Raw genomic sequence first — 15,533 nt, forward strand, 5'->3', positions numbered from 1 at the left:
TACTTAAGTCCAACAGTAGTTTTCCTTTACAAACAGTATTTGATGGTTGATTTTGAAATCACAAAAGCTGGATATTTGGGTTTAAAATTTAAAATAAAATAGTTCTCCCAATTTTTGGTGAACATAAGTGCCCATGTTGTTCCTCTTCCTTTAATTTCTAACTAGAGTGGGTACATTTCTTTTGCCTCTTTTCCCAGATGATAATATTTATCCACTGAAGAACTGGCTAATGGCTTCAGTTCCACGTGGCTAACTCCCCTAGGAGAAATAGCATAATGCTGCATGTAAAATTCCAGCGTAGTCACAAAAGGACATTCTATTTCCTTTAAAAAATTTGTTTCATGTTCTTGGGTAAATCTGGTGGTAGAATGTTTACCACCTATAATTCTGTAAAGTCATCCTAGCTTATAAAATCGCTATTAACTTGTGGCCAGAAAAGAGGATGCAAATGTCACCATGTCATGTGCTGAAGAAGGAAAATGAACTCTTTGAGTATTCCAGTGGAAGTATCCAAAATCAAAGACAGATCACTTAAACTCAATTTCAGGATATAAAATGGGAATTCAATACAAAATAGCCAAATTAATGACTATGCAATCATTTTTCCATATTTATATGAGAAATAATGCTACTTATATTGCATAGCTAGTGTATACATCAAACCACATTATATATTTAATCATCCACCACACAGCCCAATATGGTACCACTTCCACACACACAATGTACCATTTTATAATGATCCTGGGACATGTACATATGCAGAGGGATAGAGAAAATACATTTTTAAAGACAAAAACTCCCCCCATATTTTACCGCTATCTGGGCAGGAACACATGCTCCAATCTTTTCTTTTCTCCCTGCCTTTTTCCAAAGACAAATGGGCCTGTTCCTTTAAACGATCTGTTTATAAAAGCTATTACTTCTTAGAGTTGAGTAAAGCATACCAACCAATATTTCCAAAATATTTTAAGAATTGCAACTGTAGAATAATGAACAGTGAGCCACTTTGTTAAAGAGATAAGCTACATCTTTCTTTGGATTCATAGAGAAACTAATGCTTGTAATCCAGAATCATTTTTGTAGCAAGCTGAAAGGTGCATAGATTATGGCTTTCCTATTTGTGTTATGCCAGGTTCCTGTTCAGTCAACCTTCAGTTATGTGGGTCTCTATTCTTCTTGGGATACTCCTAGAATATTTTCTAAATGAGGAGCTTGCTACCACCCTAGACATTCTGTTGTTGTTGTCGTTATCATATCGAGTCCTATCTGTATAGTCTGGAATCCATGGTTAACTATCGCTCATACTTCTCCACACAAACCTGTGCTCCCATCAGCTTAGACCTCTTCATGACAGTTTACTCTGCTTTCAACGCTCCATCTCTGCAGCAAAGCTTTCTCCAGGTGACTTAATCACCAATAGCCTTTCTTTTATCTGAAATCCTAATTCAATTTTTGCCCATTGACAATGTACGACATTTATTATAGAATCTAGCATTTTATTATAGATGGCAATAAATTATTCTCTTGTTAATCTATACAGTTATATGTTTTCTTCTGCAAACAAATTTCAGTTACATCAAGGGCAGGAACAGTGTATTTGATTAACCGACTTATTGGCACGGAAAGCATTTATTGAGCTTTAATTATAGGCCAAATAGTGTACTATGCCCTGAAGACAGAGAGATGGCAAAGAAATGTTCTTGGCTTTCAAGGAGATTCTGTCCCTGGAATTCAATCCAATAATTGCTAGAAGAAAGTTATAAAAGAATGATCTAGACCAGTGGTTCTCAAACTTGAGTGTATACTGAATCACCTAAAGGGCTTGTAAAATTACAGACTGCTGTATCCCAGTGTTTCTGATGCAGCAGATCTGGGATGGGGCCTGAGGATCTATATTTCTAACAAATTCCCAGATAATGCTGATGCTGCTGGCCTGGAGGAAGTGATTTAGAGAAGACGTCAACAATCCCACAGGAGATACATGTGCAAAGAAACAATGGAGCAGAGTGCCTGCTGTAGTCAGGGAGCATCAGGAAGGCTGTATAATGAATGGGCTTAGAGGATGTGGTGTTGGGGGCAAATGTGACATAGGTAGTTGGGGACAGAGAAGTTTTAATGGATTTTGGACACAATTCTAAAGAATGTAGATTTTAGAAGCATGAAGCATGATCAGAAATGTATAAATAGGGGAAGGATGTGATCACGCCTGGGCTTCAGTTTTCAGAAAGAAAACACTTAGGGTGGAGGATACACAGAGGTTTGCATCATGCTGCTATTAAGATCTCAAAGATGAAAAGTTATTTTGTTCTTTCAACTTGAAGTGTTAGATACCATGCTTTTAGCACCTGGTCTGTCTCAGCCTGGACATTTTTAAACAATCTCCTTGGGAAACCACAGCCTCCAGTAAAGTTTTCCTCTCCCTCCCCTAGTGTCAAGTGGGCACCTGGTATCCCACCTCAAATAATATCAACATTTGTACCCATCAGTTTCACAGACTCCTCAGCCTATTGGAACAGGAGGAACCCCTGCTGTAATTTTGCCAATTAGGAAAGTGAAGACCAAAATAGTTAAGTAAATCAAAATAACCTAGCTAGTTAATAATAGAATCAAGACTAGGATACAACTATCCAAACATTCTATTACCATAACACAGCACAGAAATAAATTTAGCTATTTAATTGACTACCACATGGATACTTATGATCAAATTCGCACCTGTGCAGGTATAGTAACTAATTCACAATTGCAAAAACATCAAGGATGAGACATGCCTGTTTTCAGAGCCATTAAAAACAACATGCATCTTAGAAGCATTAAAACACAGTAAATACCAGATGGCTAGCCAGGACCTCTACCTTGTTCATGGGAAGGATGAAAGAGAAGGTGACTTTGATGGGCCACTTTTTTCCATGTCCTGTATTCAGGCAACAAAATGTCTTCTGGTTTAAGAGACCATCTTAGTATCTTCTCAACTAGAGGAGCTCAGCCACAACACAGGTAACTTCCAGAAGAGCCAGACTCCTGTGAGAGTGTTGGCTCTTCTTTATTCCTGTATATTTCCTTACCTTCCTCAGTTTCATAAGCAACTCCTGGAAATCCTGAGGAATTTACTCAGTCCAATTTTGATTTCTTGACCATATTTAGAGCTTTGAGGCTCATTATCAAACTTTCACCTCATGCCCTCATTCCCTCCTCTCAAAAACAAATCACTTTATTACATGCACCTGTGTTTCAACACATTTTTCTTTACTAAATCCAAATAAAACAATTAAATTTTTCATTATATTAAGAACTTATTATTGTTTCCAGTAAGTTACTGTCTCACTCGACTTGTGCTGAAGATGTGGATATTGAATAGAGACCACCTCCTCTTTTTGATGGTGCAAGCATAAAAGTCAACATTGTGTTGCTAAAATATAATACAAATTAATCCAGATCACCTATTTTTATTTAGCTAGGAAACAGTTTTAACTCTAAGCCACGGCATTTTAATACAGAATGAGTACAGTATTTTAATTTATTTTTAGCCTCAACAGGCACTGCAGATATTAAATATGTTAATATCATGGGCATAACAGTTCAAAATGTGCTTAATTGTTCAACCTTGGGGACTGGATAATCTGCAACACATTTCTATGTTTTTTTTTTTCATGTCTCTGAATTACTATTAGAAGTTTCTGATTGTTCTCTGTGCCACTAGTGTCTGTCTCTCTCCTCATACTATCCTACGTAACCCCTTTGAAATGGATATGTGAATACAATCTTTAATCTGGCCAGTTTCTCCAAATTGCTTTTCTTTGACCTCATCCCTGAATCCACCTTATACCTTCATTCTTTGTCCAGTCATGTGGAATTTCTTGACATTTCCAGGACAGGCCATGCTATTTTATGCTTTCATGGTTACTCAAACTGCTGTCTCACTTCTGATCTTCTTCCTCTATATCGGCAAACTTCTACTCCAACTTGCAGATAAGCTCATCTGCCACCTTCTCTGTAAAACTGGGCTTCAGATTTCTGTGATTCTTTCATAGATTTTACTGTAACTATTTCAGAGTACTATAATGATTTTAATCTTGTTCTCCCCCAATAGAGTGAGCACCATTTGCAACATGTGAAACATAGTACATACTCAACAAATATTGTTTAATTAATGCATGACTGACAGTGGTATCTGCACAGTGACAGCTACTGTCTTTACATTCTCACCTCTCATTATCTTTGTGACACACTACAAAGAGGTTTTGAGACATGCTTCCAATAAAAAATGTCTTCTGTCAAAGTCAACTATGAGCTCCATATTGCTAAATCCAGTGCAGTTCTTTTGTGTTTGGGTGATTGAATTTCTTAGCAGGCTCTGACACTGTCACTCCAGGAACCTCACGCTTACCTGGTTTTTCTTATGTATCACAGCTATTGCTTCCTAGTCTCCTTTGAATGTTTTCTTTTCCCTTTCTTGTCTTTGATATATGTGCTCAATTCCCAGCCTGTTTTGCCAAACTCTCTTCCTAGGAGACCTCGATCAGTCCCATTCTTTAAACACCATCCATAAGCCTATGGCTCTTTTATGAATATCTCCAGTCCGAAATAAGCTCTGCAATTTCAGATTCCTCTGTTTATCCAACTTCCTTCCCAGCATCTCCACTTGGGTGCTGAATGAGTCTCTGATATTAACATAGTCAAAGTAAATCTCTTGATTTCATCTTTCCTTGGACCTACCATTCTTCCTCCACTTCTCTCCACTTCCCCTCACCAAGAACTCAGAAACCATTCTCAATTCTTCTTATACTGCACGTGTAACCCATCACAGCAAATCTTGTCATCTATGTCTCTGAAATGCATCCTCAATCCAAGGTCTCTCAATGATCCCATCATACCATCCTAGCTTGAGCCACCACCACCTCTCACATGGACTGTTAGGGTGGTTTTCAATGTCATCTCTCTGAATCACAATTGTCCCATTCCAGTCTAATCTCTACTCAGCAACAAGAAAGCTCTTTGAAGAAAACAGATCATTTCATTCTCCTGCTCTAAATTCTCCAATGATGTTCCATGAAACTTACAGAAATAATTAAATTCCTTATCTTGGAATATAAATCCTTGCATAATCTGGCCCTTGCCCACCATCCCACTTCATTGCCTTCCCTTCCTCTGCATACACTGTGATCCAGTATAAGTCAAGTCTCTTCTGATCTCTGTGCCATGTCCTTGCTGTTTCCTCTGCCTGGAATATTTTTTTCCCCAAATATTCACTAGGCCTGCTGCTTTAAATAACTCTCATCTCTTCTCAAGTATTGCCTTCCAGAAAAGCTGTGTCTGCCAGCCTACACCAGTCCACCTTCAAAACCATCTTCTGTCCATTTAACCAGTATTGAGAACATAACACTATCTGAAATCACATGTATATGTATGTAATAAATGTAACAAATAAATATCATTTATTTATTGTCTGGTTTTCTATTAGATTCTTAGTTCCATGAGGGTAGGGAGTTAACTTCGTTGATTCTTGTATTCTCAGTGCCTGGCATATAACATGTGCTTGGTAAATGTGTATTGAATGAAAAAAAAACACATTGAAGGGATCCAAATTATACCACTGTGGCATATGGATAATTTGAAGGCATTTGAGAATCAAAGGATATAAGAAGACACATTCTCTGCATTCTACTTTCTGCCTAAAAGCAGAGCCTTCAAAAAGAATTCAACTTATTATAAATCCCCCCTTTAAGGGAGGCTTCCCAAAGCAGGGAGGAAGAATGACTCCTACCTGTTACCAGAAATGGGAAGCTGGCACCAGGATGAGAAATTACATAAATAGACCTTACCAAAACAAACCTTACCTTCCGTTTTTTTCCCCTCGTATATTTCTCAATCATTTTCCACCATTTAGTGTCCCTTGAAATCCTAACCCACTCTCTGTCAAGATAGTATATAAGTTTTAAATTCTAACAGCTTCTTTGATCTACATTTTCTGTGTGCATCCTTCTGTATACATACATGAGTGAATTTTGCCTTCTCTCTTGCTAATCTGCCTTTTGCCAGTTTAATTCACAGGCTCCTAAGTGCTGAACTTAAAGAGGGTAGAGGGAAAGTTTTTCCTCATTGACAACATAAATGAACACATCAGTAAGTGGATAACTTGAGTAACTCTCCTTGTCCTTCTTTTTTTAAAGATTTTATTTTACTTATTTGAGTGTGTGTGTGTGTGAGAGAGAGAGAGAGAGAGAGAGAAAGAGAGAGAAAGAGAGAGAGAGCGAGAGCGAGCATAAGCACAGGGAGGGACAGAAAGAGAGGGAGAAGCAGCCTCCCGTTGAGCAGGGAGCCTGATGTGAGGCTCAATGCCAGGACCCTGGGATCATGACCTGAGCCTGAAGGCAGACACTTAATAGGCTGAGCCACCCAGGTGCCCCCTCCTCATCCTTCTAAGCCTCACACCATAACTTATTTTTATTAATCACATCATCAATGCCAGGCAAGAAATGGAATTTCTTTAAAGTAAGGTTACCATAGAAGAGCCGCCACATTGAGAAATGATCTACATAGTGTTCATGTGATCTCATTCTTAAGCTAAATAGTTTGGAGGAACAGGATGGAGAGTGGAGATATTGTTCTGCATGGAGATCCCAGTGATGTGATTAATAAAAAAATGTCTAAGGCCATATCAAAAAGATAGAAGGTTCTCTGATATAGGTCAAAGTTATTGCTTACTCCAGTCTTGGGGTTCCACAGAGTCCAGAACCCAGCAGTGCCCCCTCAAAGAAGGATAGGACTCCCTGAACTTCAGAACTCCACAAGTGTAGACAGCTGCCAAGATACCATCTGACCAGGCAAAGATATTCTCAGATTCTTCACAAATTTTTCTATCGCCATTCTCATTTTTTTACACCCTCAAACTCTTCCAACCTATAGTAAGTAGCTTCCATAAAAATCTAGCAGGAAGTTCCTGAATGCACACCAAGAGAAGCTTAGGTCAATTTCCCAGATCTGCCAGACTATGATCTGCTTATATCTTCATTCTTACTTTTCTAAATTAGAGTAAAAGGCTGCCTGTAGGCCATTTCACTCAAACCCAAGAAGAGGCCTCAGGCCAAGAAGATATTTAACCAAAAATTTCGTTTGGGGGATGATTTGTATAGGAGTCCTCCATATGGATATGCAAGGATTATTACCAGAAAAAAAGAGGTTATGAATTTCATGTTACTTGCCATAGATTGGCAACTGGAGAGGTTGGTGGGACACCGAATCACAGGTGTGGAAGGCCTGAGCCAAATGTAGCCATCAATGCCCATATTTATCTTGCAAGCCCTGGGTAGGTACCTTTTAAGGTCATCTCTGAGGCTTATCTTTGGCATGAGCCCCTGAAACCTGGGAAGTGGGACAAAAAGACCATCAGGGCATTGTGTTTTCTCACCCCAAACTTACTTCAGAGTTTAAAATAGTCTGTTTACAGGTTTTTCTTGCTACTTTGAATCCTAGGCTAATAGTTTTCTTCCACTTCTACCTCTCCTATTTTCAGAAGCTTCCACCATCATACCAAAGAACAACAACAGCGACAAAACATACTATTTCAGTAGCCTGGTAGGTATGGGACAAGATTTATACAGTAAAGCTTACTCCTTTCCTTTGTTAAACACTGATTATTGAGATCGATGGTTTATTCTATAGCTCTCCCCCAAACCTGTGTTACTGTTTTTTTTTTTCTTTCCACTTAGGCAAAGAATAGTCGAAACACCTAAGCTGGTAACCTTTCCCTCAATCACAGTTCTAAAGACGACAGGGAGTCCCAGGCTACAGGGTGAATAGGGCACAACTCTCTGAATCTTGGTAAACTTCTAGTAGCACTGGTGGCCTCAGTAAATACTGGGCAAGGCCCAAGGAACTTCTCTCACACTCTGTGTCCTTAGAGCAGTGGTTCTCAAACAATAGTTCCCTGACCAGCAATACCAGCATCACTGGAATCTTGTTAGAAAAGCAAATTCTCAGGCCTTACCCCACAGTTACCTTATCAGAAACTCTAGAGGTGGGGCCCAGCAATCAGTGTTTGAACCAGCTCTCCAGGCAATCTTGATGAATGTTAATGTGTGAAAACCATGCCCCTATAGTACTAAAAGCCAAAGGGATTGAAGCAGGTAGTAACAAGTTTCATGATCTGTAGCATTAAGGGGTGCCAAGTAGTCCTGAGGGCTAATGTCACACCTTATGCATGTCAACAATGTGCATATCATATCCACAGTACAGCTACTCCTAAAGCTAAAGTTTCTAGTGCTGTCTTGAGCTAAGCCCCAAATTGAATAAAAACATGCGGGATTTCCTTGAGTGAAGCTCCCATAACTGCATTTCCCTACGTTATGAACACCACAGAACATGAACACGGCCTACAAAGGTCAGCATGGCTGTCATCCCCTCCTCCCCCTCCTCATCAGCCCTGTCCACAGAAATGCGGAACTCTCTCATTTCCATCCTATGTTTGCAAAGCCCTGTACCAAACAAGCATGGGACATGCCACAGCTGAGAAGGCCCTAGCCTTGTGAAGCTTAGTCTTGCCTTAACCATGCCTGACTCACTGTTATCTATGGGCCTTGATGAAAACTGTCCTATCTGAGTGACCCTTCCCTTCTCCGATGCGACATTTGGGGGCTGATTCTGCAGCCCTGGGACGCCATCACATTCTGTGCTCACCTCTTTCAGAGTATGGGACTGCAGTGATTTCTTTACACACCTGACTGCCCCCCACAACTAGGAGCTCCTGGAAGACTGTGTCTTTCATCTTTCTCACACCAGCATTTTGCACAGTTCCTACCTAAAGGAGATACTTGATAACATTTCGATTAATGAATGAATGAAACCGGACAGTGAATTTTAAGGAGAAAAAAAAATATCTTGCAATAAATGTGTCTTTTGAATCTCAACACATCTGTGAGCATAACAACGAAGGAAAATAATTTAAAAAAATGTACCTGGGGTTTCATGACTTCCTCCACTCTTGATTTCACTTTGTAATCAGGGCCCTAAGCTGCTTGTTTCCACTTAACCTCACCAAACTCATACAAATTCAGTTGGCAATGTCTACAATTGCCAGAGTTACTTGGAATTGTATACTGATCCTCCGAGGTGCTTAATGAGCCCCCCTGGCTGATTAACAACCACCTACAAGATTGATGGGCATGAAATGCATTTTAATAGCAACCAAACCCTTGCTTCCCTGATTTATAGACCTATCACTGTTACGGACCAAACCAAATTTTTGAAATTCTGACTGCTCAGATCCAAACTGCTGTCTGATTGTGGCATTATTAAAATTGGAGATTGAGGTCAATACTGCAACTGCATCTAGCAAATTGGGTAGAGAACAAACCTGGAAATACAAATGTTAGTTAGAAGTTAATGATTTGTACCAAATGACGGGTGGCTTGGGCAGACCGTTCTCTTTGTCGAGGGTGGCTACAAAATGATCGCTCCATGCCGACCGCAAGACGTATCCATGGTAGTTATGTGCAATGCATTTGAAAATAATAATTTGACATGGGGAGACAAAGAATGAATAAGCCAAAGAAGTGTGGCATTCACAAAGAGCCATTTTATCTGCCGGTTCTTAATCAGGGCAGACCTGAATATTCACATTTAGAGCACAAAAACTGAAAGAGAGGGCTGGAATTTAAAAGACCCTTCATCTTGGTCAGGCTCTGCGGGGTGTTCTCGCTGCAGCTGGAAGGCTCCTTCCTGTTTCTGATGTCTCCACCTGCAGGTGGCGGCGCTGGCCCCTGACCCCATGAAATAAGCCTCTCGCTCTTCTCCCGAATTACCCCCGCTGCCTGGATACTGCGAACAGGAAGTTAGGGGATGACAAAAGGTCTCTCACTAAAAGATTTGATTAATCAGCTAAATAATGTTTGCTCCACGAGCCTTCTTTTCCAAATAAGGTTTTCAAAAAAATGCGTGCTAATATATCTCTTCGGCTTTATTCAAGATGCAATAGAAGTGTCATTTAAGGAGAGGAAGAATATTGGATAAAGTCTAAAAGGAAGCACGTAATCAATATAGGCCAAAGGAAAAAGGCAGAATTTCCAGGCAAGGATGTATTGAAACCACGAAAGTGCCTAGACAGCAATGAAACATTTGAAGGCGGGAACGGAAGGAGTGGCTTGTATTTTAGAATTTCTCAAACGTTTTGATCTAATCACCCTACAGAAACAAATAAACGTGTTTATAGGGAGGAAGAGGGAAAAAAAGCTGATATCACAGCGGGCTAGAGGCCAAAGGCCCAGAGTTATTGCATTTGCTCTGTGACCTAGATCTTGAGCCTCCTTCCATGGCAGGTCAGGATGGCTTTAACTATCCCCCCACCTCCTTTCTTATCTCTGTTCTATTTTCCTCCAATCTATTGGCCAAACTGGAGAGAAGGTGTTTTGAAAACTCAGGTCTATTCAAGTCATTTGTCTATTAGCTTATGTACTTTTAGAAGTGTAGACTAGCCTAAAACAGTGCTTCTCAAGCAAGAGGAGATGAAGGCCAACAGGAATATCACAGAGGAACATGTTAAAAATGCAGATTCTAGCCCCAGCCCAGACCCACTGGACCACTAGCTCCCAAGGTGTGGCACAGCAATCCGTGGTATAACCCAGCCTCCAGGTGATTCAGATGCTGCTGAAATGTGAGAACTGATGTGGGAAACAAAGGCAGAAGAGAAACTGTTAAATTTCTTTACTCCCGGCAGCCTCCGGACAAGCCCTTGAAACAGACAGAGTGACATTCCTCTAGGGATTCAACTGCCTCAATGTTAATATTTTGCTAAGGGCAAAAGGCAATCTTAGCCCACTCCCAGGATCCTATAAATCTACTTTAACATATAAAAATTCCTTGAGAAATTTTATTTATCTCTAAATCCTCCAAGATACATGTTGGCAATCATCCTCCAAGCACACGGCCCACCCGTATACATCTGGAAGGTCTCATGACTCAGGTTTCATTAGACAGTAATTAAAGACCCCTTCCCAGCAATAGCCAGCCCCCTCCTGGTCCCAGAAAACTTGCTTCCAAAATTCCTCAGAGACTTACACTATCCCTGACCCCCTCCCAACTTGAAAGTATATAATGGGCCGCTCCTCATGATGCCAGTGCAGCTCTTCCTGCCCACAGGTCCTATCCCCATGCTTTAATAAAACCACCTTTTTGCACCAAAAACATCTCAAGAATTCTTTCTTGGCCATCAGCTTTGAAACCTAATGTTCCTTTCTTACATCAAGAACCACTGGCCTAGAGGTGGTTCTAAACTTCAGTATCTGTTAGCTGGGGACTGTGGCTTTAAAAAAAAGAATTACAGAGAATCTAGGTCTTCACCCACTGATACTAATTCATAAGGCTTGGGATCATGGTAAGGCATCTACATCTTTTATCAAGACACCAAGATAATTCTGGAAAGGGGGGATGTGGGTTGTACTTGGCGCATTGGTGGCCACAGGCCAAACAGTATCTGACCTCATTTGCTGCCAAACTTCTTCTGGCCTATTCAACTCGTATACCTCTTCAGGTTTTAAGAAAGGCTTTTCCTCAGCCCCCTCAGGCAAAGTGTACTCTTTTGGTTTTCACTCCTGGGACACTTCATTCGTACAAGTCTATCTGTACAAGTAAGGCCTTTGGAGACACCTGGAATTATTTATTTATCTGACAACTATTTTGTTCAAGGGAATTTGTTATGGTCTAGAAATGATGGTAAACAAAAGGGGCACAGTTTCTACCCTAATAAAGCTTCAAGGCTAGATGCAAATCATAACTGCACCACTTATTAGCTGTACGACCTTGGGCAAGTCACTTAACCTCTTTGAGTCTCAGTATTATTGGCTGTAAATTGATGATAATACCAACTTTACAGAGCTGTGGCAAAGATTAAGTAGCAGGAGGAAGCAGCAGAGGACAGAGTGCCTCTTACATAGTCGCCCTCAATAAGTGGTAGCTATTATTAGATTACTTATCACACTCCATTGTAATGGTTTTATATATCCATCCTCCCCAGGTCTGTGAAGTTCCTTGAGGTCTATCTTACTCATCTTTGAATTCCCTGTCCGTATCACGGTGACTTGCAACATCACTGACAATTCCTCCATAAATATTTTTGAATAAGTAAATTGCACTTTGTTAGGCAAGTCACGGTTCCCTAATGTGTAACATTTTACTCTTCTCTGGAAAAACAAGGCAAAATGAGACCAGGAGACTTCAATGGTGATTTTTGTATTGTTGCTATTTAAGGAAAGTAGTATGAATAAGACCTTTTCTTCTCACACTGAACATTACAAGGTAAATCAAAATAACTGTGTCTAAGTAAATGTCCTGTCACTAACTTTAACCAGATTTCACCCATTCTAGTGCTTCTCAAAACACAAAAAGGAAAACAGGCATTCATGTTAAAATCTACTTTTCCAAAGCATCAAAGGAAAGCAGTGAAGATGCACAGACCTTGACAGCTACTAGCCCTCCAAGGGGACACACTTAGTCATACTACATTGTCTCAGATAAAACACATATTTGTTTTATGTATCCAGAAAGGGGAAATTTTAAAGCTGGTTTGGTGAATTGTGTTTGTGAGCATTTGTATATTTAAGATCAGAACTGATGTAATGAGACAAATCTATCACAAAATGACCTTTCACTCCAGTGACTCCTTACATTGAGCATACATCAAAATTGCCCAGAGAGCTTGTTTACAGATTGTGGAATCCCACTGCCAGAGTTTTCGATTCAGTATATCTCGGATAAGGCTCAAGAATTTTCATTTCTAACCATTCCCAGGAGATCTTGGGGATCACACTTTGAGAACCACTGGTGTAGTCTATGAAGGAAAAGGTCTGAATATGCTATGAAGAGTTCTTTACCTCTAAAGAAAGAAAGAAAAACATGAAAGGTTAAAGGGAAGAATTATAGAAATCTCAGGCAACTGAAGTCCTGCAAGCAAAATTAGTTGCATCTCTCATATATATCAAAAACCCTTTGTTTCTCAGGCCAGCCCCAATTGACAACTTGCTTATATGGTTATTTGTGTGAATCCACTTTTTTATGAGACAATGAGCTTCTTGACAAATGGTGGCAGGGTTTATTCATCTTTTTTTTAAAAAAGATTTTATTTATTTATTCATGAGAGACAGGGAGAGAGAGAGAGAGGCAGAGACACGGCAAAGGTAGAAGCAGGCTCCATGCAGGGAGCCTGACGTGGGACTCGATCCTGGGTCTCCAGGATCATGCCCCGGGCTGAAGGTGGCGCTAAACCACTGAGCCACCTGGGCTGCCCCGATTTATTCATCTTTCATCATAAAGATGAATACAGTACAGATGACTGTACACAGTCAATGCTCAGTAATTATTTGCTGGATTAAAAGAATTCTAAAGGAAATACATATTTTTTGCCTTAATCTTTAGAATGGTAGAAATTTTATGAAGTAATCTGTCACTTAAGGTACACTACTGATTTCACTGTGTGGATTCTTGGTTTTCTTTTTCATCTGAAATGATTCACATAGGTGAACAGGACATCTAACTTTTGTGAGGTCATATGCAAAGGATACTTAGAGATACCTAAAGAATTAAAATGCTATACGGATACTATGTATGGAGTCCATACAATTCAATAAAAAATTTTATTGAGCTCCCACTACATGCCTGGAAGTGTATTGAATGCTGAAAATACCTAACAGAGTAAAGCTAATAATTTTGATTTATATAGCAGTAAGGATGCAACAGGTAGTATACAAAGTGCTTACTATGAACAATGCTTATTTATTCATCACAACACTTCTCAGAAGTTGGCATCATCAGCATCTCCAAATTAAGGAAAAAGAAATCAAAGCTTAAAAAGATTAATGTAAAAAAAAGATTAATGTATTCAAACCCAAAAAGATTAGAAACGGTGGAACAATGACTTGAAATGAACTAAGGTTGTCTGAAGGTAGGGTTTGCTCTCAATGGCTCCACTGTACTGACGTGACTCACTCTGAAGAGGGCCTCATCCCTCAGGAGAGTCACATGCAAAAGAAACTAAATTATTTTCTAAGCTTTAAACCTGAATAAAGCTATTGGTTCAGTTTATATGCTTCTGAAGTTCTAGAAGATATACCCCAAAGGGGAGCCCATTGTGGAAACCATATCAGAAAAATTTTAAGGTATAATTTTTCATTCATCGATGTGACAATTTCTCTTGACCATCTGTTGTTTGCAAACCCTGGTTCTGTGGATTCAGCGGTGAGCAAAGCATACCCCTTGTAGTGGGTGAAACAGATAATAAATGCTCACACAAATAGCATATAATTACACACTGAAAAAAAGACTATGGGGGTGGGGAATAAAGGGCACCAAGGAAGCATGTAGCAAGAGTAACTATTCTAATTTGGGGATGGGAGGAACAAGAGAAATATTCCTGAGATGGTGACAATCAAATGAGTTCTTCAAGATGATCAGGAAGAGGTTAGTGAGTGGATGTACTTGAGGGTAGTGGGAGAGGGTGCAGAGTTCCTGGCAGAGAGAATAATATATACAAAGTCAGAAGAGATCACAGCACAGTATCTAGAAGGATCTTAAAAAGTTAGTGTAGTTGGAATACAAAGAATGAGAAGAAAGGAGTAGTGAAAGATATTAATGTGAACATAGCCAAGGCCAGGTCACGTTGGGCTTTGAAGGCCATGTTTCAAGGCCAAGAGTAAGAAAAAGCCTTTGAAGTAGAAAAGTGACAAGGCTAGATTTACACTTTTAAAACACTACTCTGGCTGTAGAGAGAATAGTCTGCTTGGGAGGGGTATATTCATTTTAACACAACTAATTAAGAGGTTATTGTGGTCATGCCAGTGAGAGATGATGACATCTTGTTTAGGATAGTGATGGACAGAGGAAAACTGCAGAGATATGGAGAAGGTTAAATAAGTAAGACCAGGTGACAGATTTGATATGGCAGTTGAAGGACAGTGAGGAGGAATCAAGTACAAATCCCAGACTTGCAGCCTGCTCAACACGGGGGTGTCAATCACTAGAATGGAGCAAAGTAGATGCATATCAGATTTGAAGGATAAGATCATAAGTTCAATTTTGTTGGTGTTTGTGGAATGTGACCTGCCTTTGACAGTGGAGATGTTAATTAGGAAGATGAGTATATAAGACTAATGTTCAGGGGAGAGTTCAGGGCTGGAGATGTAAATTTTAGAGGCTTTGCAAGCAAGTTAGTAATTTAAACCAAAAGCATGGATGAAATCACATGAGACAGGAGACAGTATAAAAATGAAGGCCAGGGGGATCTCTGGGTGGCTCAGTGGTTGACCGCCTGCCTTCGGCCCAGAGCGTGATCCTGGAGTCCCAGGATCAAGTCCCGCATTGGGCTCCCTACATGGAGCCTGCTTCTCCCTCTGCCTGTGTCTCTGTCTCTCTCTCTTTCTGCGTCTCTCATAAATAAATAAATAAATAAATAAATAAATAAATAAATAAATAAAATATTTTTAAAAAATTATAGACAGTATTTATCCTTTTTGGGGGCACATCATGTAGTAAAACAGAACCATATC

The 15,533-nt window shown here is 39.8% G+C and overlaps 1 protein-coding gene across 7 annotated transcripts in view; it reads right to left on the reverse strand.

Moving 5' to 3' along the window:
• DMD (dystrophin) overlaps nt 1-15,533 on the reverse strand; it is a 2,426,617-nt gene that overhangs the window by 962,407 nt on the left and 1,448,677 nt on the right. The window lies entirely within an intron of this gene.

Source organism: Vulpes vulpes, chromosome X (assembly GCF_048418805.1).
Source record: "Vulpes vulpes isolate BD-2025 chromosome X, VulVul3, whole genome shotgun sequence".
NCBI classification, from domain to species: domain Eukaryota; kingdom Metazoa; phylum Chordata; class Mammalia; order Carnivora; family Canidae; genus Vulpes; species Vulpes vulpes.